This window comes from Xyrauchen texanus, chromosome 2 (genome assembly GCF_025860055.1).
Source record: "Xyrauchen texanus isolate HMW12.3.18 chromosome 2, RBS_HiC_50CHRs, whole genome shotgun sequence".
NCBI lineage: Eukaryota > Metazoa > Chordata > Actinopteri > Cypriniformes > Catostomidae > Xyrauchen > Xyrauchen texanus.
Window position 1 is genome coordinate 37945059 of NC_068277.1, and position 17714 is coordinate 37962772.

Sequence of the window (17714 nt, forward strand, 5' to 3'; positions counted from 1 at the left end):
CCTCATGTCCTTCCAAACCTGTATGACTTTTTCTGTGAAACACAAAAGATGACATTTAAAAAAAAAAAAAAATTGTCCATATAATGAATGCCATTGGTGACCAAAACAAGCTATTTTGCTCACCATTTACTTTCCTTGGAAAGTATGGAATACAAAATACATTTTTGGGGGAAAGTCACATGGATTTGGAAGGACATGAGGTTGAGTATATGATGACAGAATTTACATATTTGGGTCAACTTTTCTATTAATATTAAATGTTATATATGTTATACTATCTGAAACACAGTAATTTTATGAGACTTATACTGCATGTTGCAAAAGTATCTTCATTGCAAATAAAAACAGATAGTATAATATTTTTTACTCTGTTAAAACAGCTCTTCTGTGAAGCCAGGCTGACTCCTCATACAGCTTTTCCTCCTGTTGCAAACCAATTCCAGTTTTATCTAACATTCAGTGCGATGTTTATTGAAATCCAAACGGCAAACTTACCTTGTTTAACTTCAACAATATCCATGTGCTCCTTGTCAGGGCTGGACTGGGAAGAGAAATTGGAATGGGATTTGACATAACTGGCCCAAAATTTGTTGGGGGGGGGGGTGTTTCCCCGCTAATGCGGCGGCTCGTTTTATCTTATCGCGCCGACACTGTGGCCCGCTCGGTTCTCCCGATGGCCAGTCCACCCTGATCGGCCCCAAAGTGCGTCGGTCCACCGGAAAAATGTCCGGTAGGCCAGATTACCAGTCCAGCCCTGCTCCTCGTCTATTCCAATTGATCACTTTATAAATGATGCCCGTGAGCTGGACCGTATTCAGGCCTGCACTGCAAAAAGTACAAATCACACACAGAGAATTAATGAAAGCCCACATTATATTTATCATATGTAACCGGTGTTGATCTGCAATTAGATATTCAACTTGACCAAAAAAGCTAACTTGGTGAGTTATACTGTTATTCATTGTGGTTATTTTCCTAAGTTAACGTTAGCTGCATAGCTAATATTCATTTATCCTAAGAAAATAACCACAATGCACGTTCAACGTAAACAAAAGCTACAAAACATAATTATGTATTCAGAATAAAAACTTTAAAGCCTGCTAAAAATATGTTTGAAAATGTCTACTGATATCTTACCTCAGTTTCTTAAACTTGTTTCAATTGAGGTTACACGTGCGCACGTGCGCCACTGAACGTAATGCTGCTGCAATAAAGAGTAACATAACACGCTCACATTTAGAATAAGCAGGGGGGAAAAATGACAGTCAAAATAAATAATGAATTACATACTTAGGAAGATTGCATTGTGATGCAGTGTATGCAGACATAAAACATTTTTTTTTATGTGACTGGATAGGTAAAAATTACTCACCAAAACAGACGATTTCCCATTGAGACCCATAGGAATACAGAACGTTTGGGAATACCAAGATGGCGGCGCAGTAGCTTCACTGTTATGACGTCATGAGCTATCCAGTTATATATATAGATCAGTGGTGTACTCATTTTGTGAGATACTGTATATTCCTGTAAAAGCAATGTAGTTTTGAAGTGTTCTATGAGTGTTGCACTATTTTTGTTTTATGTTCCATGATACCCCAAGCGACTTCCCAATCTGAATAATTGAGGACTGTGAAACATATCAATCAGAATTGTTTTCACTCATCTTTCTTCCTGTGCACATCTGCAGGGCCTCACTTTAACTTTTGTGTGACATGAGAAAGGAGGCTAGGAAGCAATATTGACAGAAAGTGCACTTTAAGTCATTTGTGGCAATAAAGCTACAGACAGTTGTGTTTGAGTTTGTTAGTCAGCACATTTAAGTGCTCATCTGTTATGTATAGGGGGTAAAGGAAAGACACAGAAAAAGACTGTAGATATGACATTGTATTAGTCAGTTTGGAACAGATGATTGTAACCTGACCTTTCTTCTCTCAGTCTGCTGTTCTTTCTGTCTCTGAGCTTCACTGAATGACGGCCCATTCAGAATCGCAGCAGAACTGAGCATTCATCTGTCAGCACCACACAACCGACTCTCTGCCAACTGCCCTACTTTAGACTGAGAGAGAGAGAGAGAGAGAAACTGAGACCATGAAGGAGAGAGGAGGAAGGGTTTTGTCGGTTTATTTGAGTGATTGTGTGTCTGCGTGAATGTGTGTTTTATGTCTATTTATAGCCATATTGCAAATGTGTGTCAGTGATTTGTGAGTGAGTGTGTGTGTGTGCTAGCTAATCAGATTTGTGTGCCTGATATGTGGTACAGCAGTTATGTCAAGTGTGTGTGGACACAGTCACACCGATGAAGTCTGTTGTAAAGAACAGTATTCTTCTGTCAGTGTCTAACACGAATGCAGTGTGATATCACAAGCATACTGCTTACATACAGTAGGCCATGTTGTAAAGAGTTGTACTGTTAACATGAAGACCTGTGCACAGATCCTTTGCAATTGGTCCCTATCAAAATGCCTTAAATAGACGCGTTACCCATAGTCAGGATTCAGCTTTTCACCTCGCCTGTTCAGTGGCTGGTTAACTGAAAATATTTTAGTCCGTTTCAGTGAAACGCCACCTTTCTCACAAAAACATTAAAGGGGTTATGACATATCATTTTATTATCTTCCCTGAGGTCCACTTATAATGTTAGTAAAGTTTTTCCACCCAAACAGTCGTAATTTTGTAATATATAACTTTACCTGTATCTGGGCCCCTGTCAGAAACACTCGGTTTTGGCCTCAGCGTCTCCTTTAAACGTATGTAAATGCCCACTTTTATGATTGGCTAACATCATGCAGCCCCTCAAATGCAGACGTATTTGAAACTCAATCAGAAGAGAATAAACAATCTCCATGACATTATAAAACTACATTTCAGGATTTACTCATAACACACATCCAACACTTTGCATCCGGATTAAACCGTTCACTCAAGCACACGAGTACCTTAAAGTTAAACTGCTATCTACCATTTAAAATATTTTTTGTTTTTGTTTTGTGCAAAATTTTGTAAATATAGTGCTAAATAAGAGTTTATTACAATTTTTTATATATATATTAATAAGCAGGAGGGAAGGTCAAGCTGAAGTATTATGTTATCTAGTTATGTTGAATATCATTTGTAAACATAATCTAGCTAGCCAGTAAAGTTAGCGTTGACAACTCACCAACTGTAACTGCCACGGTGTCCCTAGTGGTCTCCCAACTAACCGTGGGACGATGTCCCAGCCACCGTCCATGATCTAGAACCATGGAAAGCTCTTTCTTTGGGCACAGCTTTGTTCATTGTGCATTTTAACAGATTTGTACTGTTTGCGATTTTATTATTAATTTTTTTTAACCCCTACCATTGTGCACTGGATACACAACACTGACCCCGTCTCACTCCCCAGCTGGCCTTGTTTGGCCCAAGGGTAATTAGCGGTCCAAGAAAGCCCCAGGTGGCACGATGAAGCCCCGGAAGTGACAGTGGGAATGCAACTGGCCCTGGCACGCGTGCCCTTTTTTGGCCCAATTGTGGAAATGCAGCTAAATTGAAATAGGCCCATTGTCTCAAACACCAGAAATAATCTGATTCACCAGGGCTCAAACTCTTGAATGTCTTTGAAGTGTGTATATGTAGCTGTGTGTGTGTTCCCTTACATGTCTCATACCTCATTATTGTCACTATTGGATTTCTATTGTGAAGCATCAGTGGAAGCAATGATACTGTCAGAACTGTGAATGCTTATTCTGCTCTTGAGAGGCGCATTTGTGTTAGGTGTTTTTTCAAAATCAATGAGAAAATGAGACATTTCTGTTGAAAAATTAAATGGATAACAGAGAGGGGCAGATTTTTAAATTCTCATCTCAAGGTGCTGGATATAGAGCAAATTATCTGTCCGTTAAAGATTTAGCCTATTTGTAAGACGATTGTCTTGATTGATGTGACCTGACTGTATCAGGATAATCAATATGTGTCACATCCTCTGAAGTGTGGGCTGTTAATCAGACATCTAAGAGGAACTTTTTGCTGAAAGTTCTGGTTGGTTACCAGCTATCACAACTGTCACAGTTAGAATCAGCTGAGCCGTTGTGATTGCATATCTTAAGAGACATGAAAGATGCTGCTCAGCTTCATCGTGTCTACAGCCCGTTTCACACATGCAACTTGGTAAATTACAGGTAAATTGTTGGGTAGCCTTTACTTGTAAATGTTCCAAATGTGCTGTTCAAACATACCATCAATAAGGAAATGTATAGGTAACGATACACGTTACTTTGCATTAAGGAAAATTGCCAGAACAAAATGTTCCAGTATTCTAAAAAGGGTTGTGTTCACACATGACCTCTAAACTGGAAATTGTACATCATTTTCTGGAAAAGGCTGTATGTGTGAATGTGATTTCTATCTACCTAGATGGTGCCAGTGCACAGCAGACTGATGTGTGACTAAAGAGGTAAATGAGAGGTGTATTTGCAAGCTGTTGAGGTTTGTTAGCGGGGTGTATCTGTTGTCATGCATACATTCAGGCAGTGTGGAGATTCAGACGGATGGCTTTCTATTACACAACATGATGTTCTGGGGTTCCACTACAGGCCACACAAACTGTTTGTCAGGTTTCTCTTTTGAAGTTGTTGCAAGTACTATGCTAGACAGCTTCTGAGTATGTGTGTGCATGTAGGCGTGTTTATTTATGTATGTTTGTTGCATGTTGAAGCAACAAAAGAGACTGTAATGTCCTTACTACACGTAGGTGTGAGTGTCACATGATAAAAGATATTCAGTCATGACAACTTTCAGGAAAAATTTAGCATTTTAATATGGGTATGACATTGGGTTGCACAAATAATTGAAATAAAATTGTGTGAGCAAAAACGTATTATATGATTAATAAACTGCAAAGGGCTGCAATTTAATTAGCCTAAATATATAAAGAGTCTGCTTGCTTCAAAGTTAATGCGCGCTGCTCTGTCCTGTCTATATTGTGTTAGTGCATTACTACTGTGTTTTCAGAGTGGTTCTGTGCTCCACAATCTCTTGCTCAAAGTAACAGATGTGCTGTGAGTTCGTTTCCAATTGATTAAGTGTGTTGATGCTACAAGTTAATACACAAATATAAATAGTACACCTCATGGCGCTGGTTAATTGTTGACAGAGGAGGAGAAGACCTTAATAGGTGGAGCACATTATACAAATGTTGTGATTTCTGCTATAAAGGAACTGCTTATGCAGTTGTCTGCATGAACTCATTGGTTTAACTGGATTGCATAGCAATGCCCCATGCAAGTTAAGGTTTTATTGCAAAAATGTATTACTATTGTATAATATTTATAATAATAAATATTGCCACAAGCGACTTTTGTCAGGAACCAAGCACATATGGCGAGATGACCAAAACAAACACCTGAGTAGTGATGGGGATTTGGGATCATCCTGCCAAGTTAGGTGTCTCCACGACTTACCACAAAGACTAAGTAATTTTAAGCCAATATACTTTGTCAAATTCTGTGTGTGCGCTGGCACTGTAAATGGGAAAATAAACAAATCGGATCAGACCAATCCACATGACACTATTGTGCATGCATAAATTGGGGGGGGGCGGGGGGGCGAGCTTCTGAAGGAGCACTAAAGGGGGTGGGGGGGGCGAGCTTCTGAAGGAGCACTAAAGGGGGTGGGGGGTGGTCGAGCTTCTGAAGGAGCACTAAAGGGAGGGGGGTGTGTTTGTTTGGCTGTTGATTTCAAGTATCACAGTCTTTCTCAGAAATTGCTTACTCCACCTTTGTCATAAGCACAAATTCAATGGGCATGGCCATGAAGTTTTGGTATTTTTGTGCCACCAAGCGCTAAGTCTAGGCGCAAGTGGGTTTGGTGAAGTTGTGGGCGCAAGCCACTAATCGGGTTCTTCGGAAGTTCTTCTCCGGTACCGTCTCCGTCTTATTATACAGTCCATTCCCTGTCCAGCAACAGCAATATAAACAAAGACAGCACATTCATAAATACTTAGTAGTGTAAAAGGACTGCATGCAATGAAATGGAAGAATAGAAATATGGATTTATATAATTTTGTGCATTAACTGTGTCCTTCATCTTCAGAGAGTGCATTAAGCTCCGCCGACTCTAAGGGCTCAAAGGGAGCCCCTTGTAGGCCTTGCAGGAATACAGAGAGGTCCCACGAGGGATCGAGGCGCGGTCTGGAGGGATTCAACCTCCTGCGCCTTTCAGGAACCTGATACTCAGTTCGTGTTTTCCTAAGGACTTACCACCAACTGTGTCGTGGTGTGCCGCTCTAGCGGCTACATACACCTTCAAGGTGAAGCCGTGAGTGACCGTGTCTCCTACGGCGGGCGGTAGGTCATTGAGGTCTTCCGTGTCCCGTCCAGGGGCAGACATGGAGGTTCCAGATGTCTGGTCAAGGGTGCCAGATAGTGCCCCATCCCTGAGAGAGAAGGTGCTTCCTCACAGGAATTTGCCAGGGAGGGGCTGGTGCGAGGAGCGTGAGGTCCGAGAACCAAATCTGGGTGGCCATTAGGGTGCTACTAGGACGACATGCTCCCCGTCCTCCTTCGCCTTGCACAGGGTCTGTGCAAGCAGGCTCACTGGGGGGAACACATATCAGCATAGTCCAGGCAGCTAGTTGTGTGCCAGCGCATCTATACCGAGGGGTGCCTCGGTCAGAGCGTACCAGAGCAGGCAGTGGGAGGATTCTGGTGAGGCGAACAGGTTTTCCTGTGCCTGCCCATATCGACTCCAGGTCAGCTGGACCACCTGAGGATGGAGACTCCACTCTCCCTTGCGGGTGACATGCCGTGACAGCGCATCCGCTGTGGTGTTGAGGTCGCCCGGGATGTGAGTGGCTCGCAGCGACATGAGGTGCTGCTGACTATAGAGGACGAGACGGCGGGCAAGTTGTGACATGCGAGGGGAGAGTAAACCACCTTGGCGGTTTCTATATGCTACCGAGGCTGTGTTGTCTGTTCGAACCAGGATGTGCTCACCCTGGATCAACAGCTGGAACCTCCACATGGCAAGCAGTATTGCCAACATCTCGAGGCAGTTGATGTGCCGACGCAGCCGTGGGCCCATCCAGGAGACGACGACTACATACCTATTGCATACAGCGCCCCAGCCCATGTTTGAGGCATCGGTTGTAACCACGACTCGCCTGAAGACCTGCAAGGTCTTTCCAAAGGCTGAAAAGGCGGTGACTGATCGGTGTGATGGCCACACGATGTGTCCCGCGGCGCCATGCCCAACTCGGGACTCGAGTCCGGAGCCAGTGCTGAAGTGGTCTCATATTGTGCCGTTGAGCATGTTTGTGCCACAGCTTGGTGTGCAGGGGCGGGGAAACTGCCACTGGGATGCTTCACCTGCCAAAAAGGAATGGTGGACGGTGGGATTAATACGGCTTTACACACTGGTTATGTGACCCAGGGAATAAGGAAACCACTCTTTTGTTAAACTTTTGGGTACAACAGCTACTTGACTGTGTGACGAAATTAAATGAGAATGGAACAAAAGATTCTCCTACCGGCCCTCCACCGGGGGATGGATTGGTCTGTTCACCAGCTCCGGAACAGAGGGTCTCCAGGTCCCTGGGTTTATAAAAGATCAGAGGTGTCTTGGGCTCCCAAGATTGACCCCTACATCGACACAATGTCAAAAATATAATTAAAATAATGAAGTGGTCAAAAAATCATACTAAATCCAAACATTTTACTCACTACAACTTCTTCCAGACCGTTTTGCAGTGACTTAAAAATCACTTTACGACCAGTTGGAAAATTACTAGTCAAAATGAAATCATAAATAGAATTGTAAATAAACAGAATAATAATACATATAGAGGTCAACTGTTGGGCAGTACCTGCCGATAACCGAATATTCAGCCGATAGTTATTAAAATTGATACTGAATGAAAAAAATAACACTCAAAATTAAAACTGTTCTGAACTTTATTAGAAAAATTAATAGGACTGACTGAACCATGAAAATATGTTGTACTTTTTAAAATTAAATAAATATATAAATATATATGAACTAATATTTGAATTTTAAAGTCAGCTGATTTTTCCACAAGAGGGCGCAGTAAATATATAAACCATTCAGCACCATAAAAAAAGAGCATTTAATTTTCAACTAATGTGCATAAATTAAATAAATAAAAAGTTTTAGTCTGTCCATATTCACAAATGTTAAATCAAAAGTGAAATGAGGGCGGAAAATGCTTCAATAGACAGTTCACATGGTATTACACTTGCACTGATTCCTACTATTATTTATTTGTCAAGACTCAAGCTTCATAATAACAACTAAATACCACATTGTTTTTTATTCAATATAGTTGTATATAGAGTAACAATATTCACAGATAGCAGTAGTATTCATCTAAACTCAGTGGTGAAGCGGCTCAGACTATGAGGTTGTTCAAATAGATGGAACACAACAGACTGGAACCAAACACGAGGATCTCGAGACACACATTTCCAAAATGTTTCTGATAAAGCATTGCTTAATCTGAGAAACGCATAAGAGAGCAAGACGCAACTGCCAAAGACCTCCACCAACTGTAAGGGGCTGGTCACACCGAACACTTTTTCAACCATTAATTTGTTTTTCTATGTAAACATGCGCCAGACGAACGTCTTTGTTTTTGTTTATTCAGTGTCTCCGTCTCGTGCAGGAGCTCTGTTTTTTGTATGATGAGTCTAATTATAAAGAACTTTAAAAGCATATTGAGACTCGTTGTGTTAAACTGTTTTTGTTGTGCTGTGACTAGCCTTTTTTAGTGTAAGAATGTGATTTATCTGAAGTCACTGAATTACAGTGAGGATAACATTTTTTAATTTAAATAAGATGCGTTTCTAATTTGTTTATACGTTTCTCTCAGCAGCATGAAGATATTAATTTGCTTTCTCATGTCACTAGCTTTTAATATGCAACTTAGCTGGCTGACTAATGCATAAATGTGACCAGCTGGATATAAACTAATGCAAATAGATGGTAATAGATGGTAACAATCATGACATTTAAATATTTGGTAGGGCTTGCATGTATTTTTGTCACATTGTTTTACTGCTTGAGGTGAGTGTAGTCTCACGTGTCAAAACAAAGACCACAAGGCATTAGTGAAGTGATAGTTTTTATTTCACATCTAGAGGCCACTCTCATACTGTATAACGACAGCGGATCCTGCCCAGCACCGGACGCAACGAGAAAAAAATATCGGTGTGGATTTTTTATTATAACCGATAGTTCCAGAAATCTGTTATCGGTGCTGATTCATTGGCAAAAACAATATATTGGTCGACCTGTAATACATATAAACTAGAGCTGTTGATTGTCAATCCATTGATGGGTCCTTAAACAAGATTCATAATACATCTCAAATTGATTGACAAATTCACTTGTGAAATGTATTGCTGTGAACTGTGTGCCAATGATTGGCTTATGTTCAATAATATGGTAGTAAACAATACATTGTATTCTAAAGCCGCTTTTTGTATTATCTTATCAATGATTAACTCTTCTGCCACAAGAATGTAATGCATTTTAATTATCTGATTATTTATTATATATATATATATCATTATATATTGAATTATTGTTATATGAGGGGCTTTCTCAGCAAATATTTGTATATGCGATTAATTTGATTAAAAAATGTAATCGTTTGACAGCCCTAATATAAACATAACAATAATAATTATAATAATAGAAAAATAAAGAAATTAATGAACCATGATATCTAGAAACTTTAACACAAATCTCATAATTTTTGTTTCTACAAACAGCTTCAACAGCGATGGTCAAGGACATTATTTGATGTTCTGTACTTACCGAATTTTCAGTAATTGAATTTGGACTTGGTTAAGAGGTGGTATTGAAACCACCTTAGTGCAACAACCAAATTTTCAGGAAAATAGCAAATTGTGCTTTGCACCACTTCATTACATACAATATATCCACAGTAGCGCAAAAACTCCCCAAGCCCACTTGCACTTTGCGCTGGCATGAAAATTGCTCTTAGATTTAGCGCTCTCGTGAAAATTGGAGAAGACGTTGCGCATGGTAGTTGCATCGAAAATAGAGCAAATCATATGCCATTGTATTTTTTAACAACAGAGCGGGGAAATATTTTTTTTTTTGCTTTTGTGTTCCTCAAAAGAAAGCCATATACGTTTGGAATGACATAAGGGTATTATTACAGAGATGTTTATTTTTGGGTAAACTATCAATTTAATAGGCTATTCCAACTGCATAACATTTAAAAAGAACTAGTGGAAAGAGACAGAATGTTTGCTAAAAGTCCATAAATGTATCTCTCAGTTAGGGCTTCACAATTAATCAAATAAATAATTGAGCCACAATTAACTAATTGTGAAAAGTGTACATTTTAGCAGTCCATGTTGGTCTACTAAAGTTGTGTAAAAATTTTCCATTTAATTTTCTATTTAACTTGTTTTTGCAGTGGTTGATCATTTTAACCAATCATAAGCCCATTTCACACATGCAACCAGTAAATTACAAGAAAATACTTTGGTTACCTTGTAAATGAACCATATGTGCTGTTCACACATACCATCAAAATTGACATTTATAGGCACTAATAATACAACTTCTCATTAAGAGAAATTGCCAGAGCTTAATTTACCAATATTTTAAAAAGGGTCATGTTCACACATGACCTCTAACCTGAAAATTGCAGTACATTTTCTGGAAAATGCTGTATATGTGAAAGGGGCTTTATACTGTACATAGCCATTGCTTGATTCTGTGTATGAATTTTTTTTAATTTTAATAAAAGCTTTGTTTTTTTATGCTTCTGAGAGGACCAATGTAAAGTTGACAGTTTAGGTAATTACTCTTGATTTATTGATGTATAAATTGCAATATAATCATTCAGGAACACAGTTCTCAGCTTGTTTTGGATGTGTAGCCAAAATAAACAATACATGCATTTGATCCACCCCAAATAAGTATTTTAATGTACATTTTATTAAAATTATTTGCAATCACAATATCGAGGGAAATAATGAACAGTTATGATTTTTTGTCATAATCGTGCATACTCTCAGTATTGCTGGATATGGTGCTTACTGCTTACTCTCAGGATATTATCCCATTACTAATGCTGCCATCTACTGGAGAACAGACATACATGCTGGTATAATGGTAACGTACAGGATATATGTTGCATTTGCTATTGAGGAACCATCGAGTCCAGTAATGATAATACTGAGAGAAGTTGTACTTCTTTGTCTGAGTTGTGTGCACAGAAACAGAATGGCTAAGGTGGATAGGCCATGTTTCTTATGGAGGATGAAATCTGCAAAAATAATAAATAAACAAATAAATCTGCACGTTCATGCATAAATGTATATATAAATAAATATTCAGGAGATATACAAATAAAAAAAATAAATGCACCTATCAATGCAAATATAATACAATATAAAACATAAATAAATGGTCGGAAATGCAAAATTGATACTTGATTTTTATTCCACATTTCTATAATTCTTTAATCATTCATTTATTTCTGAATGCTGTTCCATATATTAATTTTTCCTTCATGTTAAATGCTAATGAGAGGATGTCAACAACTGTTCAGGCATCACACTCAAACTATCGATACCAGGTAGGAGAGTTGCTTCGTGAGGCATCGAATAATTTGGAGAATCATAAAACTTCATCATCAGACTTCAGTCTACAGCAGACTCTGGTACCCCCTCACTCACTGTCCAGGAGCATGAAGTGAGGCGGGTGCTTAGAACAGTGAACACACTGAAAGCTTCTGGCCCTGATGGCATCCCAGGGAAGGTGCTCAAGGGATGTGCTAACCAGCTCTCAGGAGTCTTCACAAACCTCTTCAACCTCTCTCTGACACAAGCTTTAATTCCATCCTGCTTGAAATCCTCCATAATTATCCCCATACCAAAGAAATCAGCCACAGATAACCTCAATGACTATCGCCCCATTGCCCTTACACCGATCATCACAAAGTGCCTTGAGAGGCTGGTGTTGCAACATCTGAAAACCTGCCTCCCCTTCACTTTTGATGAACATCAGTTTGCTTACAGAGCTAACAGATCAACTGAGGATGCAATAGCCATAGCTCTCCATAATGCGCTGTGCCATTTGGAACATCAGGAGAGCTATGTGAGGATGCTTTTCATTGATTATAGCTCTGCATTTAATACTATCATACCGGACATCCTCTTCTGCAAACTCACAGATCTGGGCTTCCCTTTACTCACCTGTAATTGGATCAGGAATTTCCTGACGGACCGCCCTCAGACTGTTAAAATCGGTCCTCATTTCTCTTCCACCCGCACACTCAGCACTGGCTCCCCTCAAGGGTGCGTGCTGAGCCCAATTCTGTACTCTCTGTATACGCATGACTGCCGCCCAGTCCACCACCAGAACAGCATCATCAAATTTGCAGATGATACTACAGTGGTGGGACTAATTTCAAAGGGGGATGAGGCTGCCTACAGAAATGAGATCCTGAGATTGTCAGAGTGGTGTTTAGCCAATAACCTGACACCAAATACCACCAAAACAAAGGAAATCATCCTCGACTTTAGAAGGCACAGGGCAGACCCCGCTCCCCTCTACATCAAGGGAGACCGCGTAGAGAGGGTTCAAACATTCAAATTCCTTGGCACAACCATCTCAGCAGACCTCAAATGGTCAGCCAACACCACAGCAATCATCAAGAAGGCACAGCAGCGCTTTCACTTCTTGAGTGTTAAAGAGGAACAACTTAAAGGAGAAGCTGCTGGAGACCTTCTATCGCTCTGCAGTGGAGAGCCTGCTGACATACTGTATTTCAGTATGGTACTGTAGCTGTACTGAGGCAGAGAGAAAGAGAATACAGTGGATTATTAACACCGCGCAGAGGATCATTGGTTGCCCTCTTCCCTCCCTGAAGGACCTTTACAACTCCCGCTGTATCAGCAGAGCCAAGAACATTGAAAAAGACCACTCTCACCCTGGTTCTCACCTGTTTAAACTGCTGCCCTCTGGTAGGCGCTACAGATGCTTTAAGTCAAGGACAAATAGACTCAAGGACAGCTTTTTTCCCAGAGCTATAATTACACTGAATGCACATATGCACTGAACACCTTGGATGTACTGACATCTTACCCAGCACAATATGTGTATTTATGTATTATATTTCTGTGCAATCTCCATCTTTTTATACCTTTAGGTTAGTGTAGTCTTGTATTTGTGAAAATATAATTTTGACAAACTGTGGCAACTCTTCCTATGTTCTTTTCCCTTATTCTTTGTCCTAGCTTAAACATTTTAATACATCACTTTGTACTATTTGTTATTTATTTATCTTTTTATGTACCATGCACCTTATGCAGAAGCTCCGCAATTTCGTTGTATCTTGTGTACAATGACAATAAAGAAGAATAATAATAAAAGCAAGATCCTTTGCTAAAATTTTATTTATGATTGATTTGGTAATGTCCTTAATAATGTAATAGTATAGTGAATCACTTTTACTATGATCAGCCAATTGTGTCAAAGTCCACCTACTGATGTTTGATTGACATCCTCTTATTAACATGATGCATGAAGAAAAAATAAATATGGATCTACATACAGAAATAAATTAATGTTTAAAAAATATATATAATTTAAAATTAACTTTCAATTTTATAATTTCTTTAACATTTTTGCATTTCCCCAACCATTTTATATTTTATTATTTTGCATTAATGGTTGCATTTATTTATTTATTTAATTATTTACGTGTGTATTTGTGTAATTTTTTTATTTTGCAGGTCGTCCTCCATAGTTTCTAAATGTACTAAATGTTAATAAAGACAGTTCATGTGTTCAAATGTATTTATCTGCATGGTTTTCACTGAGGAGTAATTTTGAGTTCTGAAAGATACACTGTTTTCATAGATTTCATTATTTTTCTCAAAAGATCAAGGAAATTTGATTATTTTTAATATGTCCCCTTTTTAAATCTTTCTGATCTGTCAGGTAGTGCATGACACATTCAAGTGTCTTGAAACTTTAATGACAGCTGATCGCCAGCAGATGCCCCCCTCTCCCAATATCTGCATTAAACTGTCATACGTTGGTGAACGAAGGAGGAAAATGGCTGTTTAGATGGCATATAAAGATTGGGCTGTCATCGGATATGACTGACAGCTGGCCTTAGGTGGTAGCTTTGATGATTGTCAGGTTATGGTATGTTGTAACCCAGACAGAAGCAGCGACTGTTGCTGTGGGAGACTGTCACAATCAGCTCACATACAACATGTAGCTTAAATACACTAATAAACTTAGCTTGTTTTCTCGGTTTGCATGGTGACTCATACTCACTCTTATTTCTCCCACTCCTCCACTCGAGATGGAGCTCTAAATATCACCATGCATGGTTCATGAAATGCTAATTTAAAACCATTCTGTTTTTATCTCCTTTGCCTCTGAGTTTAAAGATCATCCAATCTTCTGCCACCATTCGGAGTAGTATCCATTAAGCAGTACAATATTATCATTAGCAGCCAGAGAGACTCTAAGCAGCACCTTTACCATATAAGGTAGAAGCACACATCATAGTTCATGTGACAGCATTTTGATGAAGCATCTGCATAGAACAGACACTGTTTGTGTGTGTGTGCACATGCATATAGACAGAGGCAGGGTGAGAAATTGTCTGTGTGTGTTCAGGTGTGGGGGAATAGGAAGTGTACACAGTTTGTGTGTGAGTGGCTGTTCACATGCCTTGTTTTACAATACAAAGGTTTTCTTGTTCTTACTATGGTTTTCTGATGCCAGATCTCGCATAGCTTTTAGCAATGAACCTTTCTTTCTTTCTTTCTTTCTTTTTTTTTTCTTTCTTTCTTGATCAATTAAAATGTTCTATCTCTTCTGCTTGTGTGTTTTTGGAAACTGAAATTGAGAACGTGGTTGTGTGTATGCATATTTGTTTGTGTGTGTGTTAGATGCTGTAAATGGCTCCATCTGAAATAGATCTATTAGTTATCATAGTACAAATAAACTGCTGCGGTCCAACCACACGGGGAGCATTCAGCATTCTGACACGCACGCCCAGACACTGCTTGCGGCAGTGGCATCACACACACACTGATCAAAGTGACTGTTGCCGGCTGAGTCACATCAGAGTCAAAAGAGACTAGCATATAACCGTACATTTACTCATATTCAACCTTTCTCCCAGCAAAAACACACACAGATATACACATACGGGTGGCCGGAGGATGTTTGTGGTTGATGTCCTCCCCTTAGGAAACAATTTGTTTTTGTGTAATAGAGTAACCTTGCTCATGGGCTGTTGTTGGAGTTGTGAGTTTTAAGCTTGCTCAGGAGTGGGCTCTTGAAACGATAGTGTGTTTAAAGCTGAAGTGTGCCATTTCTACACTAACATCACCAAATGCCAGAATTGCAAAAATAATGTTCCCTTTACAAAAGGCTTCACTTTGATGTTGCGCTGCTAAGCGCTACGGGGAACAGCTTTCGCTGTGAGCCGAGCTGAAATAATGTGTGGAACACGTCAATGAACATTGACCGGAATTTATAGCCTTGGTTGATGTAATCGTTAGATGCACCTGAGGCCAGTCTATAAATGGATACGTCACCAGGTGTCGTCTGAAACTCTTTTTTTCAGAGTGATTCTGTTTCTGTGTGTTTCACACACCCTGTCAAAACTTTCTTTCCTCTGTTAGGAGATAGAATCAGTTAGGCAGTGTGCAGTGAATGTTGTTCTATTTTTCTCTTCTGTTTAGAAAATATTATATATATATTTAAAAAAAAAGAGAGAATGACTGAAAGCAAACGGTGCGTGTTCCTCTCTTCTCGCTCTATAGCTGAAGACGGCATACATCAGTTTTTGCTGTTTGTTTGGGGGTAAGAGCACGCTGCTCTCGCGTTGCAGCAGGGCGGTGCGAGCACTGCGATTTGCTTTAACAGGCAGAGTGCGTCGTGCTTCGCCTCGCTTGCTTCCGGAGTCAGCACTCATGAAAAGATCGTTCGTGGGGCTCGTGCATGGATTTGGCTGAGGAGCAAGAGACGGGTTGATACCTTTCTCTCACTCTCTCCCCAAACCCAGCTGGTCCTTCACATGATCTCGGCGCGTTCTGACGCTTCTTCGGATCATGAGGTGGATCGCAATTCTCTTCCCGCCTCCGAGCTTTCTGTCCGCGATAAAAAAATATACGGAGGAATTGCTCGATGTTGTTACTCGTGCGGTTGCCAGATTGGACTGGCCACGCGAAAAAGAGACCCCCAAACGCTCCAAATTAAGGGATAGATTTTATCTTCCAGTCTAAGAAAGGGAACGCCTCATGGGTCCCTTCCCTTTCTTTGATAACCTCCATGAAGAGCTTTTTCTCTCATGGAGAACCCCTAAAAAAAAATAAAATAAAATAAAAAATATATATATATTTTCTTCCCATGTTCACATACCCTCGACGTCATTATATTCGACTATCGTGGGTGCTGAGGCACGGGGGTATTCAGTGATGCTGCCGGTCGAAGAGACGCTTGAGGGCTATCTCTCGCCGGGCTCGGCATCATCACTTAAGAAGCCCTCTCTCCCCTCAAAGCCTTGTAGGACAACCTCCACTTTAGTGGGAAGGGCTTATCAAGCAGCAGGTCAGGCTGGTGCTGCTCTGCACACTATGCTGTTTTTCAGGCGTACCAGGCTGACCTCCTGGACGACCTGAGTGTGGGTTCTGCGCTTGACAAGCAAGCCTCAGACCCACCTCGGTCCTGACTGAAGGGAGGCTCAAAAGCAAAGCGTGGCGAGTCGTGCTCCTCCTCCCAGGGATTGGGGACAGTATCGCCGCCTCGCCAGCCCCGAAGCAAGACCTCAGGACTATAAATTCTAGTAAGAGAAAACCCTGACGGTCTTGCGCCTAGATTAGGGGGTAGCTCCCCTCGGGACGGGGCGCGTGCTTCACTTCACCCCTCCCAGTACCCCCTCGAAGAACCCTCCATTCCCGCCACCTCTTGGTGTTTCGGGTTGCAGAGGCTTCCGTCAAAATCGGGTGTTTTCGCTGTTCCTGCATTTTATTCAGGACACGAAACACCCGACAACCCCTCAACAGGAAGTGTTAAAATATAATACCCATCTCAGAGATCCTGGCAGCGTGGAAACTTCTGCCGGATATATTCTTTTCTGTGGGTCTTATAAGGGCGTCAGGATTTAATTCTCTCGCCGCTTTTCCGTGTTTCAACGGCGTGTTCTCACTACCAGTAACCGGATTTCTTTTTGTAAAAAAAAAAAAAAAAAAAACTCAATCTCCTGGTTAAAGGGGCCATGGTATGTGTTCCCCTTCCAGAGAGAGAGTTAGGTTGTTACACTAAATACTTCCCGTTTCCCATGGAGGGTGAGGGGTGGCGTCTGGCTTAGATCTTAAAGCTTGAACTACCCGTGGGTGTTCAAGTCCAAGATGATGCCTGTCAAGACGGTCGTGTCTCAAGCCCTACAACTCATCTGGCTGGTCACCATCGATCTTATGACGCACTTCTATACTTCATTTAGAAGTTCTGCCACAACATGGAAAGTTCCTGAGGTTCACTTCCGGGGGCGAAGTCTTCCAGTGTCAGGTTCTTTCACTCAGCCAAGCCCTTTTTACCCGCACATTCACAATGCATGATGTAGCTGGCTCCTTGCGACTCCGGGGCATCTGCATTCTGAATTACGTAGACAACTGGCTGATCCTAGCGCAGTTCCAGGAACTGGC